This window comes from Apodemus sylvaticus, chromosome 2 (genome assembly GCF_947179515.1).
Source record: "Apodemus sylvaticus chromosome 2, mApoSyl1.1, whole genome shotgun sequence".
NCBI lineage: Eukaryota > Metazoa > Chordata > Mammalia > Rodentia > Muridae > Apodemus > Apodemus sylvaticus.
In genome coordinates, this window is record NC_067473.1 from 166193821 (window position 1) to 166204143 (window position 10323).

Below are 10323 nucleotides of genomic sequence, written 5' to 3' on the forward strand. Positions count from 1 at the left end.
ATAAACATCTTACCAAAGCAATCTACAGATTCAATGCAATTCCTACTGAAATTTCACTACAAGTTTTTACCAGCCTTGAAAAAGTAATTCTCAACTTCATATAGAAAAATAAAAAACCTAGGATAGCAAAAGTAATCCTGAACAACTAAAGAACTTCGAGAGGAATCACCATACCTGAACTCAAGCTGTTTTCCAGAGCAGTAGTGATGAAAGATATGTGGGTATTGATACAGAAACAGACAGATTAATCAATGGAATAGAATCGAAGACCCAGAAATAAATCCACACATCTATTGGCAATTGATTTTTGACAAAGAATCCAAAACCACACAGTGGGAAAAATAAAAAAGCATCTTCAACAAATTATGCTGGTCTAGCTGGCTGACTAATTGCCTGTTTCTAAAATATTCTCTGTCTTATTTGAGATCACAATGATATAGAGATAAACAAATTTTGGGATTAGACCCCAGCAACAATTGGACAACTAATTTCTCAATGTATACTCAAACCAACAGGAGAAATATACAGTTAAGTAGTGGAAAGTTTTTAGACAGTTTATGACTAGTCTATACCATCTCTCTACCATCATAAGAAATGAATGGACAGTTTAAAACATTCCACATATTGATTACATAAAAATAAGATATAAAAACAGAACATATTTTCTGAGAGGTTAGCCAACAGAAGAAAGGAAGTGTCTGGAGGATTTAAGACGTTTGTACTAAACCACACAGGAAGCCACAGGCTCAAGAGCTCATGGTGTTATAGACTATATGCCCAGGGTAGAGAACTTTTCACACAAGGGGCAAGATGATGGTTACAATAATGTCTCTTTTCTTCTTTTCATCCATACACTAGTAAAAGTTTAAATATTTGAGAAATGGTGTATAATATATGAATAATATTTATTCAAATCTTACATTAAATCATTAAAAACATTCAATTTTGTATTGTTTGGTGTAGATTCCCACAAATATTCACTATGACATTCATGAAAAATGTGGTATTGCACTAAAGTTTCTGATTATTTAAAATATAGTGCTTGTCTGAAGAGGTGGGCTGGAAGTACAGCTTCACCATTTTCTTACTTTTCTATTGTTTCTACTGATACCATGACCAGAGGAATATATAAAAGAGAGCATTTAAATTGAGGATTCATGGTTTCAGAGGGTTAGAGTCCATGACATGCATGGGAGAGAGGGTGACATCAGGCATGGAGCTAGAGAAGTAACTGAGCACTTACATCTGATCCACTAGCATTAGACAGAGAAGCTAATTGGAAATAGTATGGGCTTTAGAAAGTTCGAAGTCCACCTCCAGTGATCCACTTCCTTCAACAAAGCCACACCTTCTAATTCTTCCCAAACAGTTCCAGGCTGTGGGGACCAAGCAGTCAAATACATGAGTCTTTAGAGTCATCCTTATTCAGTTCACCACAGCAGTTCTTACAAGCACTGGCTACCATTTCAGAGGACCTGTGTTGGGTTCCCAGCACCCACATAAGGGATCATAACTCCAGTTCTAGAAGTCTGACACACTGTCTCCACAGTCAGTGAGCACATATAATACAGAGCACACATATGCAGGTAAAATATTTAATTTAATTTAATATTTAAATTAACTAATTAATTTAAAATATGTAGTGCTTGGATCCAAGAGTTGTTGACTTTTTAAAAAATAACTTCAAATGGGCTTGTCAGTATTTTAAAAATATTTTCTCACTGTGTTTTACTTTAAATTCTGTATTATGTGACCTACTAACGTTATTATCTGATTTACTGAAAGAAAATAACTGATTTCTTTCATCATTATCAGCTTTTCAGATATTAGCTTTGGCTCACTCTTCAAGATATTCCTCACATCTCATTGTCTGCAAACTGAGTCAAACCAATCTGTACTGACTTCATAGTCTAAATAGCTTGAAGGTGGGTGGGATTGTTTTATTTTTTCTATCATTACTATTTGACATAAATCACTCTCATGATCCCCCATAAACTGGAGAGTAAATGTGTTATGATCATTTTATAGACACATCTGAAATTTAGAAATATTCAGTGACTCCCAAAAGTATTCCCAATAAATAACTATGCATCTATACATTTGTGTATTATTCTGGTTTGTTGATTATTTTGTAGGTAAGGAATGAAGGCCATCACCAAAAGCTGAAAGAATAAAAAAATAAAAGACTAAGCTTATACTCTTCCTCTGAGGCCCAACCAGGCAGTCCAGGGGTAGGGTAAAGGGATCCAATAGCAGGCAACAGAGTCAGAGACAGCCCCTGCTCCAGTTGTTACAGGACACACATGAAGCTGCATATCTGCTACAAATGTGTAGCAGGTCTGGCCCCAGTCCTGCATGCTCTTTGGTTGGTGGTACAGTCTCAGTGAGCCCCCATGAGTCCAAGTTAGTTAGTTGATTTTGTAGGTTTTCTTGTGTTGTCCTTTCCCAATCCTATTCCCTTTTCTTCCACAAGATATCCCATGCTCTATTGGTCTCTGCATTTGTTTCCATCAGCTACCAGATGAAGCCTCTTGGGATACAATTATGTTAGATTCCTGCCTGAAAGCATAGCAGAGTATCTTATTAGTGTCAGGGATTGGCTCTCTCACATAGGATGAGTCTAAAGTTGGGGCAGTCATTGACTGGCCATTTCCACAGTCTCTGTTCCATCTTTATCCCTGTGCTTCTTATATGCATGAAAATGTTTTGGATGAATGTTTTGTGAGTGGGTTAATGTCCCCCTTTATCCACTGGAAGGGGAACTTCTATCTGGATGTAATCTGAATTAAATAAACTAAGTTATTGAAAAAATACATACTAGTAAAAGAAAAAAAAAAGAAAAGAAAGTAGGAGCAATGGGGAAATGATAGAAAAGCCTTTGGAACTTTTTTACAAAATTCTACCAATAATTTTGTAATAATAATCCCCCTTTCATTCTTCTATAGAACATGGTAAGAGCCTCCCATTGCTTTGTGACCATTTTTCTTAATTAATAATTCTTATTGGAAGCTTTCCTGAAAGCATTGAATACTTGTTTTAAATTTACATCCTTATCAATTATATAAGAATATCAAATATTATTTTTGTTAGTTTAGTTGGTTGGGATTTTAATTTTTATTCTGCTTTTGTTGCTATTGTTGTTTTCTTGAGGTTGGCTTTTGTTTGTGGTTTTTTTTTTTTTTTTTTTTTGATGGTTTGGTTTTCAGCACAAGATTTTTCTGTGTAACACTGAAACTTACTCTGTAGAATTGTCTGGATACAACCTCAAGAATCTGCATGTGTTTCTCCCAAACCCAAGATTAAAAGATGTGTTGAATTCCTGTTCTTTCCAAGACTTTTAGCATGAAAGGATGCTGAATTTTGTCAAATGCTTTTTCAGCATCTAATGAAATGATCATGTGTTTTTTTTCTTTGAGTTTGTTTATATAGTGGATTGCATTGATGGATTTCCTTATATTGAACCATCCCTGAATTCATGGGATGAAGCCTACTTGATCATGGTGGATGATCATTTTGATGTGTTCTTGGATTTGGTTGGCAAGAATTTTATTGAGTATTTTTGCATCGATGTTCATAAGGGAAATTGGTCTGAAGTTCTCTTTCTTTGTTGGATCTTTGTGTGGTTTTGGTATCAGCGTAATTGTGGCTTCATAGAAGGAATTGGATAGTGTTCCTTCTGTTTCTATTTTGTGGAATAGTTTGAAGAGTATTGGTGTTAGGTCTTCTTTGAAGGTCTGATAGAATTCTGCACTGAAGTCTTCTGGTCCCATGCTTTTTTTGGTTGGGAGACTTTTTATGACCCCTTTTATTTCTTTAGGGGTTATGGGACTGTTTAGATGATCTATTTGATCCTTATGGAAAAGTTCCTGAACAGAACACCAATAGCTTATGCTCTAAGATCAAGAATTGACAAATGGGACCTCATAAAATTACAAAGTTTCTGTAAGGCAAAGGACACTGTCAAAAGGATAAAATGGAAACCAACAAATTGGGAAAAGATCTTCACCAACCCTACATCCAATAGGAGGGCTAATATCCAATATATACAAAGAACTCAAGAAGGGAACCAAATAACCCTATTAAAAATGGGATACAGATCTAAACAAAGAATTTTCACCTGAAGAAATTCACATTGCCGGGAAGCAGCTTAAGAAATGCTCAACATCATTAGTCATTAGGGAAATACATAGCAAAACAACCCTGAGATTTCACCTTACACCAGTCAGAATGGCTAAGGTCAAAAACTGAGGAGACAGCAGGTGTTGGTGAGGATGTGGAGAAAGAGGAACACTCCAACACTGCTGGTGGGGCTGTAAGATGGTACAACCACTTTGGAAATCAAGTCTGGCGGTTCCTTAAAAAACTGGACATGACACTTCTGGAAGACCTTGCTATACTTCTCCTGGGCATATACCCAGAGGATTCCCCAGCATGCAATAAGGACACATGCTCCACTATGTTCATAGCAGCCTTATTTATAATAGCCAGAGGCTGGAAAGAACCCAGATGTCCCTCAAAGGACGGATGGATACAGAAAATGTGGTATATTTAAACAATGGAATACTACTCAGTAATTAGAAACAATGAATTCACAAAATCTTTAGGCAAATGGATGGAACTGGAAAATATCATCCTAAGTGAGGTAACCCCATCACAAAAGAATATACATGGAATGAAATCACTGATAAGTGGATATTAGCCCAGAAGCTCTGAATACCCAAGACACAATTAGCATATCAAACGAATCCCATGAAGAAGTATGGAGAGGGCCATGATCCTGGAAAGCTTGATCCAGCATTGTAGGGGAGTACCAGGGCAAAGAAAAAGGAGGGAGGTGATTGAAGAATGGGTGGAGAGAAGAGGGCTTATGGGACATATGGGGAGAGGGGAACCAGGAAAGGCGAAATCATTTGGAATGTAAACAAAGAATTAAGAAAAAAAAAAGATGCATTATGCCATGTCTGACTGGGGTTTGGATTTTTGAGTTAGTATCTCATTCTGTAGCACAAGTGGGCCTCAAACTAATGTTGATCCTTCTGCCTTGGTTTCCCAAATTCAGGGATTATGGGTATAAACACTGTGATTGGCTCTATAGTATATATATCCTATATAGATAGGCTCTATACTCAGCCTTTTCAGTTGGGCACAGGTTTTATCTGGTATTTGGCAATAAAACAGATGTTGTGGAGAAAGTGTATGCATTTTGTCATACATGTTATTTCTGAAGATATATTTCATGGAGAAGCATACTTATTTACTTATTGTTTTTTAAAGAACCAATATATTTTGGTAAGCTTACATGCACTAATGTTATACTAAAAATCCCAATGCAGCCTGGGAGTATATTTACTAAATCTCACCAAGGAGACTTATTTTCAAATTTTTGAGGCTTGAGTTTAATGGAGATTATTGACTTTGCCCAGTGTATAAAAGTCATAAAATCTATTGATCTCTTGAACAAATTTAACCCAAAAATGACAAATAGTACAGATGTCCATGCTTTAAAAGACACACTTCTTATTTGAGTTAAAAAATTGAAAAGCCATTTCAAACCGAGTTACAAACTAAGTCATATGGTGATCATTAAGTCATCTATTCTACCTCAATTCCTGAAGCACCTTCCACTTGTACTCATTGATTTTCCGGTTACTGAGGCTATCTGTAACTTAATGGATCTTTAAAAGTCTTGATCAAAGTATAGAATGAACGTTTTCCTCTCTTTTCCTTTTCTTTCTCTTTCTTTTTCTTTTTCTCCCTCTCCCACTCCCTCTCCCTCTCCTACTCCCTCTCCCTCTCTGTCTCCCTCTCCCTCACCCTCTCCCTCTCCTCCTTCTCCTCCGTCTCCCATTCTCCTCCTTCTCCTCCTCTTCCTTCTTCTTCTTCCCCCCTCTCTCATTTTTTCCCTCTTCCCTCATCATCATCTCTTTCCTTTTCACCTTCATCCACTTATCCCCATGTAAAATAAATTGCCAGGAAACATACAGACCTATGGAGCAAAAGATTCATGACTCTCACCAACAGCCAGAGTGCTCTGAGAGTAGCAAGTAGAGAGCTTGCTAGAAGTAGATCCTCCCTAACTCTACCTTCTGAAAACTGATGTCATCACCTATACCCATAGCATACCTTGCAAAGACCTGCATTGAGGTATAATTTCTGTTCTTGAGGATTTTTAATTAGGTTGAACAAAGACCTGACAAAATTACAAATAAGAAGGCTTGCCTTTGTCTTAGAATCATTGATAACTAACACCATATCTGGAACAGGGGTAACCTTTTATGGGTCAAGAATTTTGACACATTAAATTCAGTGTGTATTTGATAATATTCCAGATAGAGAAAAGATAATAAAAATACATATATTTCTTAAAGAAAACAACAGACAGAACATTGCATGGTGGTTGAGTGACAAGAAAATCTGTCACTGGAAAGGTGAGTTTTCATGTTGCCTGTGGTGATTCATGATCAAATTTCTGCACTCAGGAGAGAATAGAAGAAGATTAAGAGTTTGAAGCTAACCTGGGCTATATAGCAAAATCCTATCTCAAAAAGCAAAAACACAAAGCAAAAGAAAAAGTTTCTTAGTTAACATGCATCATACATGTGTATAGAATATGCACACACATATTTGAGTGTAAGTTTAACTTCCAGAAATTATTTAGCAATAAATGGGTACTGTGGAGAATTTTAACATTTAATTAAGCATTAAAGTAGATTCTACACAAGTTTACCCTAAATGACACTTCTAAGTTTCCTTTAATGAAAGTACACTTTTTATTTCCTTAAATATTTTATAAATTCCTAAAACTGTGTTTGTAAAAATAATTATAAATAAGATTTTTCTATATTCAAAGTGTTTTGAACCTTCCTAGGGCCATAAAAAACAGGACAGTACCTTTCAGTGTCTTTTTGTATCTACTGTTTGGCAGGCTGTTCACATAGGAAACAATCATGGGCTGCCACAGAATGAATATCTAGCACAGGGAAGGTACTGGGATCATTGATATCAGTCAAATAAAGCAGTGAGAATAAGGAAGAACAGTATGAGTCCAAATATACCTTAACACAGCTGTCAATACTACTGTTTTCATAATAACAAGGGCTTGACCTGATTTACTTGAGTTTTATGTGAGAGGAGAGCCATCTTTACCAGGTATGTTCTGTATATTAGCAGATGGGGAATCAAGGAGATAATGTTCTTTCATTTGGAAATATTGAACCCAGCCTCAAAAATCACTGTAGATGTCCTGACTATCACTTCTACACAACTTCAGCTCTTTGTACCATTTGTGTGTATCACATGCAGGAGAAGCAAAGGTAAGCTGGGAAGAGAAATTCACAGATTTCTTGTGTTGTTGCGCATGTGTTCCAAGCTAATGATCCTGCTAACATAATGTTGGTCTGAACAGGAATAATATCAAGTCTTCTTCTTTTTGCCATGAGATTTGGCCAGTGGGAAAACAACCTCCTCAGTTATATCTGGAGTTGAAAGAAAGGAAGTGAGATAAGAAAAAAGGGTGAGTAGTTTCCTTCATAGAAGCACAGGAAAATCAGCACAGTACATACATGTCACATAGAGTACCTATTAAAGGTCATGGCACACACATCCATACTGTGTGTCACATAATGTTGTTAGTAAACATTGTAGCACACACATTCTCACAATGTCACATACATTGACTAATAAAAGCTGTTCCTCCATAGATTTTTTTTCTCCATACAAAGCATTACTCTGAGGGGCCTTCTTAAGTAAAATTTGCATTAGTGTTCCCCACCCTCTATGTCTTCAGGTTTGAGCACTACTGTCTTTTGGTGATAGAGGGAAAATATTTTGCATTCAAAGAAAGAAAATTTTAAGATGTTGTTGCTTCAAAAAGTTTTCCTCCTTCTGTGGGAAGCAGAAAAAGAGTCAGTTTACATAAAAGCAGAGATGTGAGGAAGCGGCCAGAGATCTGCAGCTTTGATAGCCTGAGAGCCCTAGGGTACTGTTAATTTTTCAATCATAAATCACAAATATTTTCATTATGATTGCTGTCTTTTGGAGCTGCTTTTTAAAAATCATCTCATTTTGCAGTGTAGAAATTTATCTACATACTGAACAACCAGGTTGTAAGACCAAGTTTTATAGCTACCAAGATAATAAATCTACAATTATTATGATGGTCCTGTATGTTTGTCTTGCCTTTGAGGGGTTTCCTTCTTTTAGAAACTGCATATATTGTTAAATTCTTCTATGGAATGAGTCCACTGAAATTTATATCAACTATAAGTATATAGTATTTCAGCATATGTTTGCATATACATATGAACACTCTAGTTCATCTAGTTGCTTGAAAATGATTTGAAACCACTAGCTCTCTTAATAACTCTAATCTTTGGCCCATGTCTTGTGACAGTGTTTAAGCTATAGTATGCCTTCCTTAGTTCAGATCAATATTGCTAAAGGATAGAGAGAGATGGGGCATCCAGAAAGCCTCAAGCCAACTTTGTCTTAGGTTTTCATTGGAGAGGTAGTATCAATGGCTATGAGAGCAATCAGGCAGCTAGAGCAGTAACTGGTAGGGAAGGCAAAAACAAATGGCTTTCGTATTGATGTGATTAACAGTTGTTACAAACTTAAGCTAATGGTTATATGAGATTCAACTAAATATCCTGAATTTTTTGAGGAAACTTACCTCAGGCACAAAGACAGACACTACTTCTGAGTAAAAGGCTTGAAATTAATTTTCCAAGCAAATGTTCTTAAGAAACCAACTGGAGATCTGTTCAGGAACTTTTCCCCTGTGCCCATGTCCCCAAGGGTCTTCCCCAGTTTCTTTTCTATTAGTTTCAGTGTGTCTGGTTTTACATGGAGGTCCTTGATCCGCTTGGAGTGAAGTTTAGTACATGGAGATAAGAATGGATCAATTCACATTCTTCTGCATGCTGACCTCCAATTGATCCAGCACCATTTGTTGAAAAGGCTATCTTTTTTCCACTGGTGGATCCTTTGTCGAAGATCAAGTGACCATAGGTGTGTGGATTCATTTTTGGATCTTCAATTCTATTCCATTGGTCCACTTGTCTGGGTTCTTTCAAGCAAGAGATCAAGAATTGACAAATGGGACCTCATAAAATTACAAAGTTTCTGTAAGGCAAAGGACACTGTTAAAAGGACAAAACGGCAACCATCAAAATGGGAAAGGATATTCACCAACCCCACATCTGATAGAGGGCTAATATCCAATATATACAAAGAACTCAAGAAGTTAGACCCCAGGGAACCAAATAACCCTATTAAAAATGGGGTACAGATTAAAAATGGGGTACAAAGAATTTTCACCTGAAGAAATTCAGATGGCCAAGAGGCACCTTAAGAAGTGCTCAACATCATTAGTCATTAGGGAAATGCAGATCAAAACAACCCTGAGATTTCACCTTATACCAGTCAGAATGGCTAAGGTCAAAAACTCAGGAGACAGCAGGTGTTGGCGAGGATGTGGAGAAAGAGGAACACTCTTCTACTGCTGGTGGGGCTGTAAGATGGTACAACCACTGTGGAAATCAGTCTGGAGGTTCCTCAGAAAACTGGACATGACACTTCCAGAGGACCCTGCTATACCTCTCCTGAGCATATACCCAAAGGATTCCCTGGCATGCAATAAAGACACATGCTCCATTATGTTCATAGCAGCCTTATTTATAATATCCAGAAACTTGAAAGAACCCAGATGCTCCTCAAAGGAGGAATGGATACAGAAAATGTGGTATATTTACACAATGGAATACTACTCAGCAATTAGAAACAATGAATTCACAATTTTTTTAGGCAAACGGTTTGATCTGGAAAATATCATCCTAAGTGAGGTAACCCAATCACAAAAGAATACACATGGAATGCAATCTCTGATAAGTGGATATTAATTAGCCCAGAAGCCCTGAATACCCAAGGCACAAATCGCATAACAAATGACTCCCATGAAGAAGTATGGAGAGGGTCCTGATCCTGGAAAGGATTGATCTAGCATTGGAAGGGAATATAAGGACAGAGAAAAAGGAAGGAGGTGATTGGAGAAGTGATGGAGAGAAGGTTTATGAGACATATGGGGAGGGGCGATCCGGGAAAAGGGAAATCATTTGGAATGTAAACAAAGAATATAGAAAATAAAAATATTAAAAAAAATAAAAAAAGAAACCAACTGGAGTATCCATTAAAATATAGAATAAAATAGACTTTCAACCCTAAGTTATCATAAAGATAAGAAAGGTTTCATACTTCATACTCATGAAAGGAAAACTCAACCAAGATGAACTGTCAACCCTGAACATCTATGCTCCAAATGCAGGG

The 10323-nt window shown here is 36.8% G+C and overlaps 1 long non-coding RNA gene across 1 annotated transcript; it reads right to left on the bottom strand.

Moving 5' to 3' along the window:
- Nucleotides 1-6255: 6255 nt before the first annotated feature.
- On the bottom strand, nucleotides 6256-9117 carry LOC127679315 (uncharacterized). Its single transcript, XR_007976732.1, has 2 exons — nucleotides 8672-9117; nucleotides 6256-7475 (listed from the first exon to the last, which is right to left on the bottom strand). It is a non-coding gene; the product is annotated as an uncharacterized LOC127679315 (long non-coding RNA).
- Between the last annotated feature and the right edge of the window lie 1206 nt (nucleotides 9118-10323).